Genomic DNA, 21656 nt, shown 5'->3' with positions numbered 1-21656 from the left:
AATGATAATCAGTTTGGTCTAGTGCAGGGGTCTTCCAACTTGGCCCTTTTATGACTTGTAGAGTTCAACTCCCAAAATTCCTCAGCCAGCGTCTGGGAGTTGAAGTTCACAAGTCATAAAAGGGCCAAGTTGGAAGACCCCTGGTCTAGTGGTTAAGCACAAGGATAGAAACCAGCTGGGTGACTTTGGGCTGTCACTCACTCTCAGCCCAACTCACCTCGCAGGATTACTGTTGTGGGGAAAAAGCAGGAGTAAGTAATAGTATTCAGTATGTTCACTCCTTTGAGTTATTTATAAAAATAGTAAAAGTGGGATTTAAAAAACATCTCAAAAATATATCCATTGATCCAGTGTTGTCACAGGGAAATCTGTCAAGTTCAAATAAAGACAACTTTATGTCTCTTGCTGAAATGCAGCACTCTATAAAAAGATGAAAGTATGATTATAAGAAAGAATCCTCCATGGAAGATATCTGATCATGCAAGCCTGCTGAACAATAACATTAAACAAGTTGAAAACATCTTATCTCCACAATGAATACTTTTAGAAAATTCCATGTGCCATTTCCATTGGGATAGACTGTGTTATGCTTACTTTGGGACTCTGCTTAAGCCCTTCTATAGATTTACTTTGAATAAGTATAATTCCTATTGGCAAATATGAGAAAAGTTTTTAGCCCTTAAAATGTTACCATAACAATGCAGGAAGTTGCTTTATTCCCTTTAGGGGGCACTGAGGTTTATACGGTGAAGGGAGAAATTATTTGACCCCCTGCTGATTTTGTACATTTGCCCACTAAGAAATGATCAGTCTATAGTTTTAATGGAAGGTTTATTTTAACAGTGAAGACAGAATGACAACAAAAAATAAAGTTATAAACTGATTTACATTTTAATGAGTGAAACAAGTATTTGACCCCTTTGCAAAACATGACTTTGTACTTGGTGGCAAAACCCTGGTTGGCAATCACAGAGGACAGACATTTTTTGTAGTTAGCCACCAGGTTTGCACACACCTCAGGAAGGATTTTGTCCCACTCCTCTTTGCACATCCTCTCCAAGTCATTAAGGTTTCAAGGCTGACATCTGGCAGTTCGAACCTTCAGCTCCTTCCACAGATTTTCTATGAGATTAAGGTCTGGAGAATAGCTGGGCCACTCCAGCACCTTAATGTGTTTCTTCTTGAGCCACTCTTTTGTTGCCTTGGCTGTGTGTTTTGGGTCATTGCATGACTCATTTACAATGCCCTGGCTGAGGGAAGGAGGTACTCACCCAAGATTTGATGGTACACAGCCCCATCCACCATCCCTTTGATGTGGTGAAGTTGTCCTGTCCCCTTAGCAGAAAAATACCCTCAAAGGATAATATTTCCACCTCCATATTTGATGGTGGGGATGGGATTCTTGAGGTCATAGGCAGCATTCCTCCTCCTCCAAACAAGGCGAGTTGAGTTGATGCCAAAGAGCTCGATTTTGGTCTCATCTGACCACAACACTTTCACCCAGTTCTCCTCTGAATCATTCAGATGTTGATTGGTAAACTTCAGACGGGAGCTGTACAGGTGCTTTCTTGAGCAGGGGGACCTTGGGGGCACTGCAGGATTTCAGTCCTTCCCGGCTTAGTGTCTTAACAACTGTTTTCTTGGTGACTATGGTCCCAGCTCCCTTTAAGAGGGTGCTCCTAATCTCAGCTCATTACCTGTATAAAGACACCTGGGAGCCAGAAATCTTGCTGATTGATAGGGGATCAAATACTTATTTCACTCATTAAAATGCAAATCAATTTAGAACATTTTTGAAATGCATTTTTCTGGATTTTTTCCCTCTCACTGTTAAAATAAACCTACCATTAAAATTATAGACTGATCACTTCTTTGTCAGTGGGCAAACGTACAAAATCAGCAGGGGATCAAAAAATTTTTCCTTCAATATATATTAGTTGTGGGAGTTTTCAAACGTAGAATATTTACTATGAAACCTATATTTACTATGAAACCTATCTCCCGTCTAATTTCGTACAATCCTAATAAGATCTTGTACCACAGACCAGGAAAAAAACCACTATCAAATGGGCCTATGATGAATGAGCACTATTAAGGAAGCCCAGAGGATTTTGTGGTGGCAGGAATTCCATATTTGGCTCTGCACACCAAAGATAGGCTAACTTTGGCAAATTTGAGAATGGTGTCTGCAAAGACTCAGAAGCTACACATAAGATTCCACACTGAACACACAGAAGTTTTTATCTCTTATACATCATTTTGAAGAAGGAGGAGGAGGAGGAGGAGGAGGAGAAGGAGGAGGAGGAGCCGACAAACAGTGTAAAATTACTGTATGCACTTTAGAAGCAAGGAAGAATAATAATTCCACAGAATTCCTTCCAAACTGAATAGGCAAATACAGGCCAACACAGGCAAGTATATACTTGTATGAGCAAAATATTCTAATTTCACACAGACACCAATGAAGTCTGAACAGGACTAATCAGAAAAGAGATTTTTCATGACAGCAAAAAGCTCAATGAAGAATTTGGCAACTATGAAAATAGCAAATACCATCCATGTGGTTTTTGGAAGTAGATCAAAAATAATACTTTTTGTACTGTACCTTTTAATAAGTCTATGATAAATCCATAGTAAACAAGCTTCTGACCATACATTGCAATAAGCACATTTCCTCTTCCCAAATTTAAATGGCAAAGGAATCCCAGCCTCCATAACAAATTTTAGAGGGTCAAACTCTCTTCTGTCTGTGTCTGTTCCACTCTGGGATTTTATCCTTGAAACCATGTAAGAGAATCATACTATGCTTCAGTACTACTGACTGCATGTAACCAACCAAATATGTAGTCCTTGACTTACAACAGTTCATTCAGTGACCGTTTGAAGTTAAAACTGCACTGAAAAAAGGACCTATGATTATTTTCCACACAATTGCTACATCATCCCCATGATCATGTGTTCAAAGTTCAGATGCTTGGCAACTGGCTCATATTTATGACGGCTGCAAGAGTCATGTGATCACCTTTGGAGACCTTCTGACAAGCAAAGTCAATGGGGAAGACGGATTCACTTAACAGCTGCAATATTAATTTAACAATTGCAGTGATTCACTTAGCAACTGTGGCAGAGAAAAGTCGTAAAATGGGGCAAAACTACTTGACAAATATCTCATAGCAACAAAAATTTGGAGGTCAATTGTGGTCGTAAGTCGAGGACTACCTGTATCATCATTACTGCCACAGACTACCATGATATTGTACTTTCCTAACAGACATTCATGAAAAACAGATACCCCCTTCCCCCAATTAATTCATTACAATTAAATTTAATTGCTTTATTGTTCCCATGACTACATCTCAAAAGGTACATTACACAGATGGCAAACATAAGAAATTGGGTGATTAAAGATCCCATCAGTTAGAGCACTTATTCGTATAAGGAAAGATTACAAGCTTTGGATTTAGGAAGATGGATGATGGTTAAGACTGAAGCTGGTTTTATTTACTTATTTAGCGTATGGATGATATGAAGAAAGCCTTTGATTCTCAACCCGGACAAAATATAAAAAAGCAAATCTTCCCATCAAAAGTGAATGTCCAAAAATTTGAGTTAAGTGAGAAAGAATACTTATTCACACACTATGTACAAAAACTATTGAAACAGTTTCTGAAAAATGAGATGACAATCACAGTAATTCACACTTTAAAACAGAATTGGATACAGTTCAAGTAAGAAAATATCATTGGCAACTAGTCATAATGGCCACCTAGGACTTCCAGGAACAAAACCAACATAGTTTCAAAACCAGATAATTAGAAACAAGAGTAAGACATTGTTACTGACCTATAGTAATTCTATAGTAATTACCTATAGTAATTACCTATACTCTTCGGCTTTGAAATGGAGATGAGCACCGGCCCCTAGAGTTGGAAACAACTAGCACACATGTGCGGGGGAACCTTTACCTTTACCTTTATAGTAATTTTCCAGGGGTGTTTAATCAGCTTATTGGGAAAAGAGGATAGTGCCCTGTATTGGGCTGGATCTAATCCAGGAGACGCTATTTATGTGGCCATAGTAATTATTATCTGTTGCCATAACTGTAATAAACTGCCATTTTATTGACCACGAGTGTTGTACTTCAACATACGTACAATATTCAGCCCAAATTTTTGTTCGGTACAAGTTAAGTTTTATTTTCATTTAGTTGATACCAAGATTTTAAAATTTCACTTCTACACCTGCTTTTCCAGGTGGATATTTGCAGCAGAATAGTTAAATAAAATCAGCCAACACTTAATACTGAATATTACTGAATATTTTTACCAAGTTCCCAGACATCTTGAATCAATTAATTTAATTAATTAAAACAAATTAACATGTCCAATACTTATAAAAAAACCTTAGTTCCTTTCCTACTTTATAAAGAAGGAGAGCGAATCTTGACTACTGTCAACTCTACCAATTCAGTGTATGAAAATTTCACGGAAAGAACTATTTTTTTTATGTTCTGATCTGTGAATGAGACAAATAATTCACAGTTGCTTTGAAAGTTTAAAACCCTTAATTCTTGTCTCCAAGACCCTTAGATACATCTAGATCTGCATTCAATATTTGGGCTGAGAATAATAGGTTCCAAGGGCTATCAACACTATTTTTAGTCAGTGTTGCTTCTTTCCATTTGTCTGAAATGGTATATAGCAGGAGTCTCTAACCTTGGCAACTTTAAGACTTATGGATTTCAACTCCCAGATTCCTCAGCTTTGATTGGCTGAAAGAATTCTGGGAGTTGAAGTCCACAAGTCTTAAAGTTGCCAAAGTTGGAGATCCCTGGCATATCAGGTTTCCTCCTAGAGCAGTGGGTTGGACTAGAAGACCTTCATGGTCCTTTCCAACTCTGTTACTCTGTTTCCTTTTAGTCATTCAGTTATTGGCTTTTGACACAAGGGACAAATGGATGGATCTTTCCTGCCCTAATAAACCATAATTTGCAGACTTCCAGTTTTCACTGTCTAAAAGTTGAACTCACTGGTTTGATAACTAGCTTAACTTGGTCAAACCTGGTGGAAGTTTGTATCTAGTCAAAGATGTCGTTACAGTTTGGACTCTCGTCCTTCATCTTGCACAGTGACATTTTTTTAACCGTCCTACTGCAGAGCAACACAATTTTAAAGCAAAACATAGAAATTCAGGATTTTAGCTAAAAAATAAAATAAAAACAAGTAAGTATGCTTGGAAACGAAAAGACAGAAGCCAGGACAGGGGTTTCTAAGTAGTTTTGGATTGCTGAATTTTTAAGCATGTAAAAAATTATGGATGTAGACCGGTTTTATTATTATCAATCTTACGGGAAATAGGGCAGTCGTTGGGAGGCTAAGTTGCCCGTCATTTAATGAAATCCAATATCATGTGGGGGCTGTTTTATTGTAAAGACACGCATACACATACACATACACACAAACACATACACACAGAGAGGTGTCTTCTATTTCTTTATAGTAGAACAGCCTTGAATTGTTCAGTCATATATAAGTATTCCTTGTTCAGCAATCATTTGTTCAATGACTGTTCAAAGTTGCATATTTGGATTAGCCAAGGTCATAACCAGAATTCCGTTAAAAACAACAACTCAGTCTAACTTTTCACTATGTTCAGTGATATCAGAAAGCAAACAGCTAATAGCGCCATGTTTCTATCAGCCAATTCTAGTGACTAAGCGCAAGCTTGTTTTCAGCTTACTTCAGAAATTACACTGGGGATCCCAAAGGTGATCAGAAATGTTTCCATGGGGAGTTGTCTCAAGAGAAGAAAATTTGGCACATTATGTGGCAATTGTATATACATACTACACTATCATTCTTCGTTTCTTCATTTTTAAAGTTTTACTTAACAAACTCAAGAACAGTATTAACATTTAACACAACAGCAGTTATATTACATGACACACTTTATACCAGACATGTCAAACACAAGGCCCGGGGGCCGGATCCGGCCCACAAAGTGGTTTCATGTGGCCCGCAAAGCCATCCTGGAGACAGTGAGGGAACGGCCCCCACTGCTTTGGCCCTGGACCAGAGACCCTCCTGCCAGAGACCCTCAGATCTCCTGCCCAGGCCCCCATAGGCACCCTTTATGCGAACGATGTAGAGTTGGCCATGCCCACCCAATAGGCCATACGCACTCTAGCCACACCCACCCAGTAGGCCACACCCACCCTGGCCATACCCACCCGGCCCATTGAGGGCAACCGCAATGCTGATGCAGCCCTTAATGGAATTGAGTTTGACACCCCTGCTTTATACGGTTTATTTACTCTTTCGGTCTTAGGATAATAATAAAAAAAATCAATAAACCTTAACAGCTTTTCCCTAAAGGTAGGTTGATGTTGGCAATACTTGTGCTTTATTCTTTATTCTTCCTTATATACTCAATACTATTGTCGTGGAAAAACCCAATGGAAAAGACAAGAGACAGCAACACAAACCAATAATTCTTACTTTAAGATTCAGAGTTTATTTTTTCTAATAATTTGGAAGATAACAAGCATAATAATACATCATCACGTACATTAATAACCCATTGCAATGAGGACCATATGACAATAGCAGAATCCAATAGGACAGCTATAGCCAATGGGAAATCAATCAGGTCCAGTCCCAACCTTTTATACTCTTTCTTGTTCTAAGACTGTACTCAGACGGTCCGCTGACTTTTGCTGACTTCTTACTGACCCCCTGACCTACTTTCCACATATACCTGTGTTCATTGCAACCCGCATCCATCAGCTATTTTCAGTTCCCTATTTCTCCCACAGTTATAATACTCATGTTCCAAATATGCCTAGACCTATCTATTTTGCAATTTCATATTACACAAAGCTCAGCAGATTACAAATAGTACATTCGTATTGTGAAATAGTATAAAGTTCAAGTCAAAGCTTTGTTTCAAATCACTAGTGTGGGGCCTATCTCAGGTTTGCTTCAGCCTCATCTTATTATGTGAGGAGGGGACTATATTTTCGTCTCCCACACTATATAATTGTTCAAGTCACTTTTCCCCATCACCGTTCTGGTAGTTTAACTTCCCTTATATAACTTTATTTCACATTGGAGAGTAGAATATTACAATCCATCACACCTTATCAAGCTTGGTATTTCTTTCGTTGAGAAAACCAGCATAAAAGCCAATAATATGATAAGCAACCTTTTTTAAAAACCAATAGGGGAAGTATAGACCAATAAGTAGCTAATTATGTATGCCAATTAATTTATTATATAAACAATGGTATGAAATATAATTTTCTCCAGATGTTGCTAAAAATAACTCCCTTAAAGCCTCACCCCCAATGTATAATACTGTAGTAAACTATAATTCAGCAAAATCTGGAAGGCTATTAGTTCAGGACATGAAGATTGAGGCATCAAAAATAGTTCAGATAGAATTTAATCCTATTTTATATATCTGTGGTGATTATTCAGCATCTTTAGGAATATAATCCTTCTAGCACACTGGCAAATTTAGTTTATTAATATGAATTATAACCCATAATATATTTTCTTTAGCATGTAATTCTAGTAAAGAGGGTCCCATAATGCAATTAGTAGTTTTCATTATTCAGCTTCATTTCAAAATCAAATATTTCATTCTTATTATCCTATATCTGGTGGTGCTGGTGATGACCTATAAAGCCCTAAATGGCATGGGCCCAGATTATCTTAGGGAACACCTGCTGCCAGCATCAACTACCCATCGTCCTGTGCACTCCCATAGGGAGGGCCTCCTTAGGAGTGCCGGCGGGTGATCCCCAGAGGGAGGGCGTTCTCTGTGGGTGCGCCTGCCCTATGGAATGATCTGCCTGTGGAACTCCAGACCGCCCCTGACCTTCGTTCGTTTCACCAGGACCTGAAAACCTGGTTCTTTGATCTATCTGGCCTGGACTGAGGGGTTTCAAGTTTTTAAACTTTGTTTTAATTTGTTGGGCTATTAATTAATTTAATTCATTTTAATTCTATTTTTACTTCAACTTTTATATTGTCTTTTAAATTTTGCCCTGTAAACCGCCCTGAGTCCTTCGGGAATAGGGCAGTATATAAAACTAAATAAATAAATAAATAAATAAAATATCTTCTTTCATTAGAAGTTCTTGGAATTATTTTACTTCTTTTATGGTTTGGCAGTATTCCAAATTTATCATACTACTTGATTTTGGATTACCTGGTTTATCTACTAAAATATATTTGATTAATTTATCCAGATAGTTTGATTATTTTAGTTTTGAACAAGGCTTTCCTAATAGACAGGGAGCATGGCGGCGTGTCAGGATGAGTTCCTGTCCTAGCCCCAGCTCCTGCCAACTAGTAGTTCAAAAGCATACAAATGTGAATAGATAAACAGGTACCATTTCAGGGGGAAGATAACAGTGCTCCACGATGTCCTGCTGGACACATATGACCACGGAAATGTCTTGGACAGCACTGACTCAATGGTCTTGAAATTTCCCCATATAGAGGGCACTGACTAGTGAAGTAAAATCTGCAGGGATTCCTAGTTCCTAATAGATAAGTTATTCATTTTGATTTGTTCTTGAACTTGAATATTTGGATTTAAAGAGGGCACAGGATCATTTTCTTATTCTATTTTTTCTCATTTTTGAAAAATGAATGTTAGAAACAGGCTGTCATTTCTTTCATGATTATTTTTTTTCTTCTGTGATTGGAGCTACAACTTTCAAAGGCTACTAGTCATTATTTCAAAATGGCAATAGACAGATAATTTAACTCCTGGGGCAGATGTTGGAAGAGTCATATATGCAAACAGGGGAAGTTCTGCTTTACCATCCCCTTTAAATACTATTATCCCATACTCCTTACTATTCCAGGTATTATAATTCAACAGAAAATAACTTCTTTAACTGTTACCGTAAGGGCTTGGTTATTTTTAAGGAAGCTAAAAAAACAGAACGTCCTCAAGGGGAAGTGATAGCAATAAATATAACATGCTTCCTTAAATTTGAGTTGTGTCATTTTAATCTAGATATTTTTAGATTTTTTTTATTCTCCTTTTATTTTTATAAGTAACTCAAGGAAGCAAATATATCCAACACTATTTTCTCCTCCTATTTTCCCCATCACAGCAAACCTGTGAGATGAGTCAGGCTGAGAGAGAGTAACGGGCCAAAAGTCACCCAGTCAGTTTTTCATGCCTAAGATAAACTGGAACTCAAAAGTCTCATGGTTTTTAGCCTGGAGCCTTAGTCACAAGACCAAACTGGCTCTCTATAAGAAACAGAGCAATTTACTTGTGTTTCTAATGGTTGGTATGCAATGAGACAATGCGTTTTCAGACCTAGGAACCAAAACCGATGACCAAACATCTTTAAAATTGTCTCCTCACTTACCTGCCTGCCCACCCCTTGAGATCTAATGGAGAGACCCTTTGTGATGTCCCATCAGTGGTAGGGTACAACTCCTGGAAACCCAAGGTGCTGGACTTTCTTGGTTATTTTTTCTCTGAAAACATTTCACTTCTCATCCAAGGATTTTCTTCGGTTCTCTTCTTTTTCAGAATTAAAAAAGCTTCTTAGATGAGAAGTGAAAGGTTTTCAAAGAAAAGAACCAACAAAATCCAGTTGCCTTTTGGAAAAAGCACCTTGGGAGGGTCATGACCTGGATGATTGAGTTTCTCCACAGACAATTCCTGGAAACAAAAGAAAAGAACTCAACAGTCACATCTGAACTGAGGTCTTAGAAGAACATCTAGACACCCCTCATAGTAGCCTTTATTAGCTGGTTTAAGACTTTCCTATTTAAAAAGGCATTTTTCCACAGGCCATGCATGTTTTTCCTGAATATGCTATTTACTATAGTTTTCCCTTCTACCAGATGACCAATATGTTTATATTCAAACTGCCTCGTTGTCCATATGCCTTAAAAAGGTGGGACATAATTTAATTTAAATAAATAAATCATTCATAGTTAAAAAAATAAAAATAATTCCAGTAAATAAATAATCTAAATAGTTCCAACAGGTAACCAAAGAAGTCTGAAGAATACGAATACAATATATACTTACAAAACTATCAGCTAAGAGAAGGGGAAGTCCCCAGAGACTTACCATTCAGAGGAAGAAACTTAGGAAGGACCTGCCCTAATTAATCAGACGATTAAAAGTAATGACAGGAAGTTTGTACCTTCAGACTTGCAAGATTCTGTTAATGTAGCCTTTGTGATAAAATACAATTAGATCATCTAGTCATGTCTGATTTATCCAGAAGGCCTGATATTATACTTACAATCCATCGTCAAAATAATTTTCTATGTAGCTGCTAGCAGCACAATACTTACGTTAACATAAGTATATGTTGCCATTAAAAGTGTGGAAACTTTTATTTATAGGCTACAATACCCAAAAGTTCAAATGTACAGCATCTATGTAATTTCAGCCATCTAACCCAACTTTTCTATTCCAGCAAGATATTTCTTTGTACGAATGCTGTGAGAGCAATCAAACCTAGGAATAGCTGCCAACCCATTTCATTTACTAGGACACTCAGTTGCATGTTCTGCACACTGAAAACACATTAATTAACTGATAAAAATATTCCTAGTATATTACAGTAGAAAAAAATAAAAAAATAAAGTTTTAATTCACAGGGTTCTGGTCTCTGTGGTTACCAAGAGAAGAGAATGCATTCTATTGTTAGCATTTTACATAAGTGGAGAAATTGGCAAGATCTTTAAGTCTTGGAAGAAAAGGTGATTGAGGTTTTATTAAGCTTTCTGCAGATATGCTAAGCTAAAATTCTTCTAAAAGTATTTTATTTTTATTTTATGTTATGATACAGAAAGATGCCTTTTTACCTTTTTAGTCAATGTCGGTATTAGGAATATTGACTGATTAAATTAAAAATCAAGAAAATAATGTATGATAAGTTAGCAGCAACTTCATACTTCTGAGAAGGATGAAAATAACTTGTGCATTTCTTTGAATTAACAAACTCTTAGCCAGGATGGTATAAATATTACTGAATATTCAATAACTAAATACCCAAATAATGTATTCTTAATTGCCAATATAAGATACATTTCTCATCTAAATACAATCGGGGGGGGGGGGGGATAAGCAACTGTCATAGCAGACTTTGGAAATAATGCTGAAGATAAAAATTCTTACTTTTCAAATTTAAAACATAGGATCATGTTATATTTAAAAACTTCTTTCCAAGCTAATTTTACTGAGATACAAAAATAAAACTGAAACTATTAAGATTTTTTCTTCTATTTCCCCATTTATGAATTACTACAAGATTCCCGGATTTTACACTGCCACTGATAAAATAACTGATTACTTCTCATATTAGCACTTATGCATAATATTTGAAGTAATAGCAGTATTCCAGTATGACAACTTAATAATTTTTGTACAAGATCATTTTATAAATATTTGTGTCCCACCTTTATTATTGTTGCAAATAATTCAAGACTGCAAACATATCCAATACAACTTTCTACTCTTATTTTCTCCTCAACAACTACCCTGTGAGGTGAGTTGGGCTGAGAGTGGCGGGCCTAAGATTATTCAGCTGGCTTGCATGGCTATGGCAGGACTGGAATTCTCTAGCTTTCTAGCCTGGTACTTTATCTACTAGACCAGGGGTAGGAAACCTTTGCTCTTTTATGATTCGTGGATTTCAACTCCCAGAATTCCTGAGCCAGCCATGCTGAGGGGAAAGGGAGAGGTTTCCAAGCTGAGCCATGCTGGCTCAGGAATTCTGGGAGTTGAAGTTCACGAGTCATAAAAGTGCCAAGGTTGCCTACCCCTGTACTAGACCAAAGGGACTTTCAAATATGTACTATAATTAGTTGCTGCACAGTTCAGAGACACTGAACAGTAAATAAGTCTGCAAACTTTACTATGTGTGACTTGAATTGTGAAGGTCTGGAATTTATAACCACACACAAACGCAACTAGATACACACACACACACACACACACACACACACAAAGAGAGAAAGAGAGAGAGAGACAGACAGACAGACAGACAGACAGACAGAATCAATTCATATTTTTTTACAATGGACGCATTGGAAAAGTTAAAAAAAACTCCTATGAAATATTTCCCTTGTGAAAAAAAAACCTGTACTTAGAATGTGCTATATGATTATTACATTTGTCAATCTTAACAGTCCACGAATAAAAAGTTACATGTGGCCCTGTGCTTCAGATTGTTTTAATTTTTTTACCATCAAGTCAGTATCAACTTTTACTGACTATGCAAGTACAGCTTCTCAAGACGAATCTGTCCTTTAGGCAGAAACTGGAGCCATTTTGCAAATTCATGCAGATTTTTTGTCAAAAATCAGTCCACATGTCCATTAGGCTTTCTCAGTTTCCCAAATCCTTGCCCAGCTAGAACTATATCTTAGTTCTAACAACAAACTGCCACGATAAATGTGTGTCTTCCCAATGGAGCTACAGACTTAGCAAGCCTCCATGGTTTATAAACCCAATTTTAGTCCTCCATTTCCTAGGAAAGTGCCTTACCATCTGGAAAAGACAGATGAATGTCCTCCAGTGACACTCTGGTTCTTGGAGGCTGCAGTCTCTATGGCTGCCAGACACAGCACACTGCAGCTGAAAAAAAACAGAGCTGTAACTGTCAGGCTGACACAAAGAAAGCTTTTCTAAGGCATAGCTGAATTAACTTTGTAGGAAAAATAATGATAACAACAACGGTTGTATTAATGACCAACAGGGATAGCGAAACAGGCATAATGTTGATGAACCATTATGAAACAAATGTATATTTGGACTGAGTGACTTACAGAAGTTGGCAGAGCTGATTTGGGCGCCATACCTTTTTATTTAGGCCACAGCCACTTCTGAGTAGGGGACCCATATCTTGACTCAGAAAGCTGAAATTACCACTGATAATGAAAGAAACTGCTCTCGTCAAAAGTGTAACCTGTGCAGAATACCTTCTGTCCAATGTGATCAATCTTAATTATTATCTATGTTTGCTATTCCTTTTTAATATTATGACAACCACCTTTCTATCTGAATAAATGTGGATTAGCAAATATGAGGATTTTATTTTTTATTTTTTCTTATTTTTCAGATTGCATCCTTTTACAAAAATTTACATTTTTAGGTTGCAATCCTGTGTTCACTTACTTGAGAGAAGGTGCAACTGAATTGAGCACTGCTTACTTCTGATGGGCCTGGGACTCTTTTATATAGATAGTCCTTGACTTACAACCACAACTGAGTCCCAAATGTCTGTTCTTAAGTGAATTTTTCCCCATTTTACACAGTTGTTAAATGTATCACTGCAGTTCTTAAGTTAGTAACATAGTTGTTCTTGAATCTGACTTCCCTATTGACTTCGCTTGTCAGAAAGTTGCAAAATGTGATCATATGAATCCAGGACCCTGCGGCCGTCATAAATATGAATCCTGTCAAGCATCCGAATTTTGATCATGTGATCATGGGGATGCTGCAATGGCCATAAATGTGAAAAATAATTGTAAATCATTTTTTCAGTGCTGTTTGTAACTTGAAACAACCCCTAAATGAATGGTTGTAAGTCATGGACTACCTTTATATGTTGCCTTGGAAAGGCTATCATCTTTTACAATCCAGCTTAAAAAAAATAAACAGAATATTCACATAAATTTCATGAATCTATCGACTAGTACAATATTATATATTAAGTTACAAGTTATGGGAAGCTCATATCTGCAGGCCAAACATCACTTTCTTGGGTTCTCATGCAGTCTGTTGAACCTTAAGCAAAATCTTCTACCTCTTATGAGGAAGCAAAACTACTATAGCTTGAATACTTGGTCCAAGTTAATACTTGAAAGCGCTCTGACTTCCTACTGCTTCGCTCCATCACCAAAGAGAAAGTACCTTAAAATGGTTCTCCCTGGAAGCCAAGTTAGAAATTATTAAATTATTATTATTTAGGCAATAAATTTGGGTTTAAAAAAAGGGACTGTAGGGATTTAACTTTTTATTATTGATTACTATCATTGGTTTATCCAGGGACACGGTGGCTCAGTGGGTTAGGACGCTGAGCTTGTCGATCAGAAGGTCGGCAGTTTGGCGGGTCGAATCCCGAGTGCCACATAACAGAGTGAGCGCCTGTTACTCGTCCCAGCTTCTGCAGTTCGAAAGCACGTAAAAATGCAAGTAGAAAAATAGGGACCACTACGGTGGGAAGGTAACAGCGTTCCGTGCGCCTTTGGCGTCCAGTCATGCCGGCCACAAGACCACGGAGACGTCCTCGAACAAGCACTGGCTCTTCGGCTTTGAAACGGAGATGAGCACCAGCCCCTAGAGTCGGAAAGGACTAGCACGCATGTGCGGGGGAACCTTTACCTTTACCTTTATCATTGGTTTATTTTATTTTTAATTCTACTTTTTTAAAGCCTTGTTTTTTGTTCTTTGGGGAAAAAGTATGACAGATATTCTGAACCAAATTTAATAGCAGGGACTTGTACTATTGTTAGAAATCCATTTTATATTTTGATGTTAAGTTCTCTTGTAAAAATAGACACAATAATGTTGATAAGAAGGTTGCCAGTGTATATTGCGTTGCATTTTCAACTCATTTTTCAACATTTGGTCTAGCTTTCCCAAATACTTGGAATTACCTCTTCTTTGCCACTAATAGTATTAGAAGTGGCAGAAGAAATTAGTCACCTTACACAATGTGCAAAATTAACAGTCACACATCCAACAAAGATAAAGGCTGAGATTTCTGAAAACACACTCCAAACGTACACATGCAATTTCGTCTCAGTGGTATTTTCCTCTTTAACTCACATCACTTCAACCTGCTAAAGGTAAAGGTAAAGGTTCCCCCACACATGCATGCTAGTCGTTTCTGACTCTAGGGGCCGGTGCTCAACCTGCTAAACAACAGATTAAAAGATTTAATACTAAAATAGCTTTGGGAAACACAGCTCTTATTGCACATACTAATTCTTCTATTAATAATGCCAGGATTTCTACAATGGGTACAAACTGAAGACATATATTATAAGTGTAATTATTCCACTTTGCTTTTAATATTTTGGAGTAGCAGAGAAATAGTAAGCTATTAACACCTTGCAGAACAAGTTTTGCATACCAACCAATCATGCAGAACCAGCTTGTCACAACATTTATGCAAAAATGTTGAGCAAAGAACAGGTTCTACTATGTGACCCCCTCTTAGGGCCGATAACATAAGTGGATGGGAATCACAATGTCCCTCATGCCAGTGACAAATCATATATTTGCTTTAGATTCATTGTTTCAAATACCAAGAAGCCATAATTCAGATTTGTCTTTAGGTAAAGACAAGACAACATTACTTCAAGGTTCTCCAAGCTCCTCAGAGTTCTGACCACTTCTGCTCTGTTTTGTTTGGGGTTTTTTTGGTAACCCCTTTCTGCAACTGAACTTCAGCTTCAAAAGAAAGATGAACAAAACTCTCAATGGTTTGGAGAGAGGTGCCCATTAGAAAGAGGTTACCATCTAACTTTAGAAACTGCAGGCTACGTTTAAATCTTGGCTTGCATTTGATAATACACAATATTATCAAAAATATCATTAAACACATGCAAAGTAACATCTAATGCAAAGACAAATCCTCAATTTCAGTGCCTGGGATTTGTAGTATATTTCTATATGGTATGTTATATGAATAGGTCTTCCCCCAATTTGGCAGAACAAAAGTAACTTCTGTAGTATGATGAGTTTTTATTTGAAAGGAAAGGAAAGGCAGTGCCAGGAATCTGCTCAGTGTGCCAAGTCAATAGCAGAAGATCAAAGTGAATTACAGAAGCATTCTGTGGATATCTTAATACACAATTTTCAATAGGAATGATACATGATAGATGCTGTCTTCCAGAGGCCAGAACTGTAAACATGGAAGCTTGTTACAAATAGTGCATGTTATATACTCTGAAGGAAATCTGAGAACTTTGAATAAAATTCAGGGCAATGCTTAGCTAGCTTCAGTAATAGTCTCTTTAAAGGTCCTGCTCATACAATAATTTTAAAATTAATTTATAGGTAGACTTGCTAATACTGACAGCAGTGTCACAATATGAACAGGCCATTACATCCATGCTACCTACTGTAAATTAAGATAGAAATTAGTGACCCTATGCAATAAGCCATAGCTTGAACTAAATAAGCAGTTTAATGCAAAACTATTTCTTGTAGAAACAAAAATTAATGTATTTACAAAACTCTTTTTCTACAAGGTCTGTTCTATGTCAACTGTTAATTGTCTTATGTTGTTGACTTAGAATTTCCACTATCACTTTCATTTGGCCAGAATGTATGGGCTGATATAAGTTATATTCAGCAACATTCTCCCTTCCTAAGAGAAAATAAGGCAGAAATCATATATTTTTTTCCTTCAGAAATAATGCCAGCACTGATGGGAAACCATATGGATAAGTATTCACAAATGGGAATACATGAGAAACACTACAGGAGGGCACCATGATGTAAGAAATAGAGACTTACTGCTCAACCAGAAGTTACATCTGTGATCAAATTATAACTTTATTATTTAAACTTTTGTGAAGGATACGATCTGCCAGATGCAATGGACCTAATTATTCAAGATATAGTTTATTGTGTTGTGTAAATCCAGCTGCTGTGATTTACTCAATAAACAAAACATATGTGAATTAATTTAGTTATACAGAGCTTGAGTCAACTGGAAAAGAAGAAGCAGTAGCTCTACAGGAAAAAGAAGCAGAGTAATTAATAAAGCTAGAAAGACTGATACTAAACTTGAAAGAAATATTCAAAAATGCAAAGCCTAATAGGAAATGACTAGAAGACAGAAGAATTTAACATTTAATTACACCATATATTAATTAGCAATTTCCAGATTAATCCCATATACAAATAATTCAGTACTATAACAGGATTTTCATTCCTGCTTAAGCTTGATTAATCTCATATCTAAGCTACATTGCAATCAAACAATATGAAAACAAGAGAGTGTCCATTTTATTTAAGTGCTAAAAGCAGAATCAAAAAAGGAATATCCCCCATTGAAAATCTCATGGGCATAAACTGTCAATTTCCTGGAGGAAGGCAGGCTGCAATGAAATAGCAGGGTGGCCAAACATGTGCTTCATATAACAGATGATATACAGAATAAGAAAAACAGGATTTCAGACATTTCTTAATGCTACATGGAAAGTTGAAGACATAGCATTTGAATGAAACTGAGGATGCCTCAACCACATGGAATGCAAAACCGGTGCTCAGAATCTGATGACACCAGTTGGTTTGGCAATCCTGCCTGACACGGGGGTTCGGCGTAGGAGAGCATGCCATTTTCAGGAATCCTGTGCCCTGTTCCCTGCTGAACTTTATGCCCATACCAAATCCCAGGTCATCCATGGACAGTGTTATGCTGTTATCCTGTTATGCTAGCCCTTCCTTTGTTTTTCAAGTTTCTTATGCAGGAATTTTGCTTCAGTTCACCATGACCTCTGAATCATCAACCCCAAAGGTAATGTACTAATAACTGCTGATTATTTGTTGGGTAATGTATGTGAATCAGAGAAGAGGCTACGATCCTTCACATACATGGAAATTACCAGGAATTATCTTTTAAGAAATATAAAGTATTCTGATGAACTTCTTTGCTTGGACAAACCTATATGCATTTTGATCACTACTTCCAATCATCATCTGCAACTAAAGATCACAATCTTTAACTGATTTGCTTTTATAAAGCCACAGCTGGACAACAGAAAGATCACAAGACATTTTGTGCACACAAGAGTACAACCTAGCATTCTTTGGGTGTTTGAGAACTTATCAAAATAAATATTATTTACGGTATTTCCCACCTTTATTGTTTTTTTATATATAACTCAAGGCAGTGAACATACCAAATGTTTCTTCTTCCTTCTATTTCCCCGACCACAACAACCCTGTGAGATAGGTTATGGTGAGAGTGATAACACAAAGTCACCAAGCCAGCTTTCATTCCTAGAACTCAGTCTCCTGGTTTCTAGCCTGACACCTTAACCACTAGAGCAAACTGGCTCTAATTCATAAATTTAAGGTTAATTAAGGTTCAAGGTTTAGAAACAGATGTCAAATTCTTGGTATACTGCAATCATTCTCGTACTTGCCAAAGAGAATTAATTTTCAGCATAATCGGCAAAGAGAAAATTGTACTCATCTTTATACTTTTCCTAAGAAAGCTAATTTATACTGCTTATATTTTTGCATGATTCTATCGGCATTTTTCAATATTCTACAAGGCCGTTTTATATAAAACAAAATTTTAGATGTCTATGCTTTAGGGAGCAATAACTCAACTTCAACTTTGGTAGGTATACCCATTTTTAAATATCTGTTCGTCACAAATACATCTTTATTTTACATTATATGTGTGTACCTAAAAATATAATGATTAAGGAAGCCTTAAATGACTATGACAGAAACTATGAGAAACCGTGAACAGGATAAAAACGTACCAACATATGAGAATATCCCATATTAAAAACAGGCATGTAATTTGAGTAGCCAAATTAGCTTAAATCATTGCTTGTGCTTACTGCCTATTATAATAGTCAGTTAAACCAGTCTTTGAACTGGGTCTTTGTACGACTAGCTGCCAGCTCAACAGGTGCTACCAGATAAGGTGCCAACTCTTGTTCTCATAATCATAGAAACCCGTCAGCCAGTCTGCAATGCTTAGAAATGAATTATCTTACTCTACCTAGATTCAAACCTCACGACTTGGCATGCTTGATTTGGCTTAGCATGATGCATAAACCCAGCCACTGTTCCTAATTTATCACCTAATGGCTACAGCACAGCACACAATTCAGCCACCAAATCAGATCAGTAATCCATCTATTTCAGCACCAGTGACTATTAGCAGCTCTCTAGAGCAGGGGTCTTCAAACTCGGCCCTTTTATGACTCATGGACTTCAACTCCCAGAATTCCTCAGCCAGCATGCCTGGCTGAGAAATTCTGGGAGTTGAAGTCCATGAGTCATAAAAGGGCCGAGTTTGAAGACCTCTGCTCTAGAGCTTTGGACAACATTAATCCCAGCCTTATCTTTAAAAGCAACCTCAGTTTTACTAGCTTGAATGACTTCAGTCATATGTGATGCATTGAAAGATTTTATTATCAACAATTATTTACTAGTATCGGGATAAGGAACTTGTCCTTCAGATCTTATACTGTTTAAGTATATAATATTTCATATTTTTGGGAACAGGAAGAGATGCCAATAGATATTAAATGCAGGACTTTTCTAAAAGAAAAGTATTTCAAATTCAGCTTCTAACTAGGTTTGTATCATCCAGAGATGTACTTTAATACTACGTTGAAATACCAATATATGCATAACATAAGGCCAGTAGTATTATCTCAGGCTATATTCCTAATTGCACAAGTCTCAGCTCACAGCCAAACAGGAAAACTGACAGTGGAAATTCTACATCAGAGATCACAGCAAAGAGTACCTGTCCTGCCCTGAAAAACACATTTCTTTATTATTACTTGGTTTAGAACTTCATTGCTTCAAATTGGTTGTATCTTACCTCCTACTTGACAACAAAGCTACAGGTAGTATCTTTCACTGCACAAAGACAAGCAATTGGTTTACAATGGTGGACCAGCAAGGAATAGGGAAAAAATATTCTTCATTGGCCTGCACATTTATAGTGTCAATTTTTTTAGGGAGGAAAAAGTATTGAAGCTTTTGTATTTATTTGAACTACATCTTCAAACAAACTTGAAGATTTCACCTGATAGAAAATTGGTGATCAAAGCAAAACAGCAGTTAATATTGGGCAGTGAAAGATATCCGACAATCCTCAAAGAAGATTGCATGTGGGTGAGGGATTCTCCTAGTCTTTTTGACAACCTGACAATACTGTTTGTAATTTTTTTAGTATTTCAAATCCGGCTCCACTGATGATGCACAAGAGAGCCATAAGCAAATTACTGTCTCTCAGGCAAAGCTGCTTACCTACAATTCGGCCTACCATAATATTCTCCAGGACAGGGCAGATGGCTGAATTAGTGCCATGTTGCATCAGAAGCCATATGACTGAGCAATGTTGTATATGAACTTTTGCTATTAATAAGCTCTCAGTTCATATATTATGCAACGTACATATAACTGCAGGCATACAGTTAAACTACTGGCTGAAAAACCTTCCACTGCTCTAATGTGCAATTACAGTACGTTATCCTTCCATCACACTTCTGTGGCTTTTCTTAGCATGGAAATCTTACACCTAACGTAAACCCTTCCCCCCATGCAAATCTCAACAGCTCTTTAGCAAAAAAAAAAAACCCTCCATCACTGCATCCTCCCAGTTTACCTGCCTTCTTGGTCGTACAGTATATACCCACGTGCCTACCGTAACAATTTCACACACGACCTCCTCCACCTTCGCCTCAGCATCCCTTGCTCTCTATCGCAGCAACCGACGGGGCCAAGAGCAATTCTGCCCAATGGAAAGCCATCCTTCATCTGCGCCATCCACCCGCAGCTCCCTAAATTGCCCAGCAGAGGGCATCTGCAAAAGACCAGCTAGCCAAGTCCCAAACCTCTAAAACAGGGGTCTTCAAACTTGGCCCTTTTATGACTTGTGGACTTCAATTCCCAGAATTCCTCAGCCAGCTTTGCTGGCTGAGGAATTCTGGGAGTTGAAGTCCACAAGTCATAAAAGGGCCAAGTTTGAAGACCCCTGCTCTAAAAAGATCTCCATTTGGGGCAGACGACCCTAAGCCAACGTTTCCGGCTTGCTCTTCTCCGGTCCTCCCCTCCCTGCTCCGGACCAGCAGGCTTGCCAGTTCTCTCCAGCCATTACCGCTCCCTGGCTCGACACTTCGCCAGGATCACCTGCTTAACATGACGACCGACGACCAACGGCGCACAGACGGCGGTGGCTCCCTTAAGTTTCTTCCCAGCCTGTTCTTCCCGCCTCCGGGCTGGGAGGGAGGGAGGGAAGGAAAGAGGCCTTCGGCTGCTTCCTTCCCGAACAACTCCGACGAGCTGGCCCCAATCCCCGCCACTGCTATTTCCCCACCCTTTCCAAGCTGGCCCTTCGCCCGCGCGCGGCTTCCCCCGGCCGCCCGACCAGCTACCCCGGCAAGGCGAGGGCGAGAAGCGAAGGGGCCGCTTACCCACTCCGGTCTGCAAGTACGGGATCCCGGGCGGCTGAGACCACGGCAGGCTCTTCTGGACCGGCCGCGGCTGCCTCCCGGAGCCGCCTTTACCTGCACCGGGAGACGCACGCACGCGCGCGCCGCGAGCGCAACAGCAGCAGCGCCAACAGCAGCAGCAGCAGCCACGGCGGAGTCCCGGACGGGGACGTAAGCGGGGAGGGTCTATTGAGCAAGCAGCAAGAGAACGACGCCTCCGCCACGTGATGGGCCCTGTCAGCCTGCGCAGCCGTCTTACCTCTCGGTGGCCCCGCCTGGCGAAGGAGGGAGGGAGGGGCGGCGCAAGAGGCTAGGGCAGGGCTCAGCAACCTGAAACAGTGAAAGAGCCACTCGGAACCGGCTCCCTCACAAAAGGAAAAACTGGGAGGCGCAAAAAATGTGTGCACATGTGCAGAACAGGGTTTGACGGAAGAGTGGAGCCAAGGCGAG

At 38.5% G+C, this 21656-nt stretch overlaps 1 protein-coding gene across 7 annotated transcripts in view; it reads right to left on the bottom strand.

Annotated features, from left to right (window-relative positions):
- Positions 1–21416, bottom strand: part of SGMS1 (sphingomyelin synthase 1) — a 99709-nt gene extending 78293 nt beyond the window's left edge. For 3 of the 7 annotated variants that reach the window (XM_081328988.1, XM_081328987.1, XM_081328989.1), the window contains exon 1: positions 21189–21416. The gene's annotated coding sequence lies outside the window, so the exon portion shown is untranslated. Of the gene's footprint in view, positions 1–12543; positions 12616–21188 lie in introns of those variants that run through there. The other 4 variants (XM_081328985.1, XM_081328983.1, XM_081328984.1 and 1 more) reach the window with 3 other exon arrangements.
- Positions 21417–21656: the final 240 nt, after the last annotated feature.

This window comes from Vipera berus (assembly GCF_964194415.1).
Source record: "Vipera berus genome assembly, chromosome: 5".
NCBI lineage: Eukaryota > Metazoa > Chordata > Lepidosauria > Squamata > Viperidae > Vipera > Vipera berus.
The sequence above is the reverse complement of the archived record's forward strand: the minus strand, read 5'-3'. Positions and strand labels throughout refer to the sequence as shown.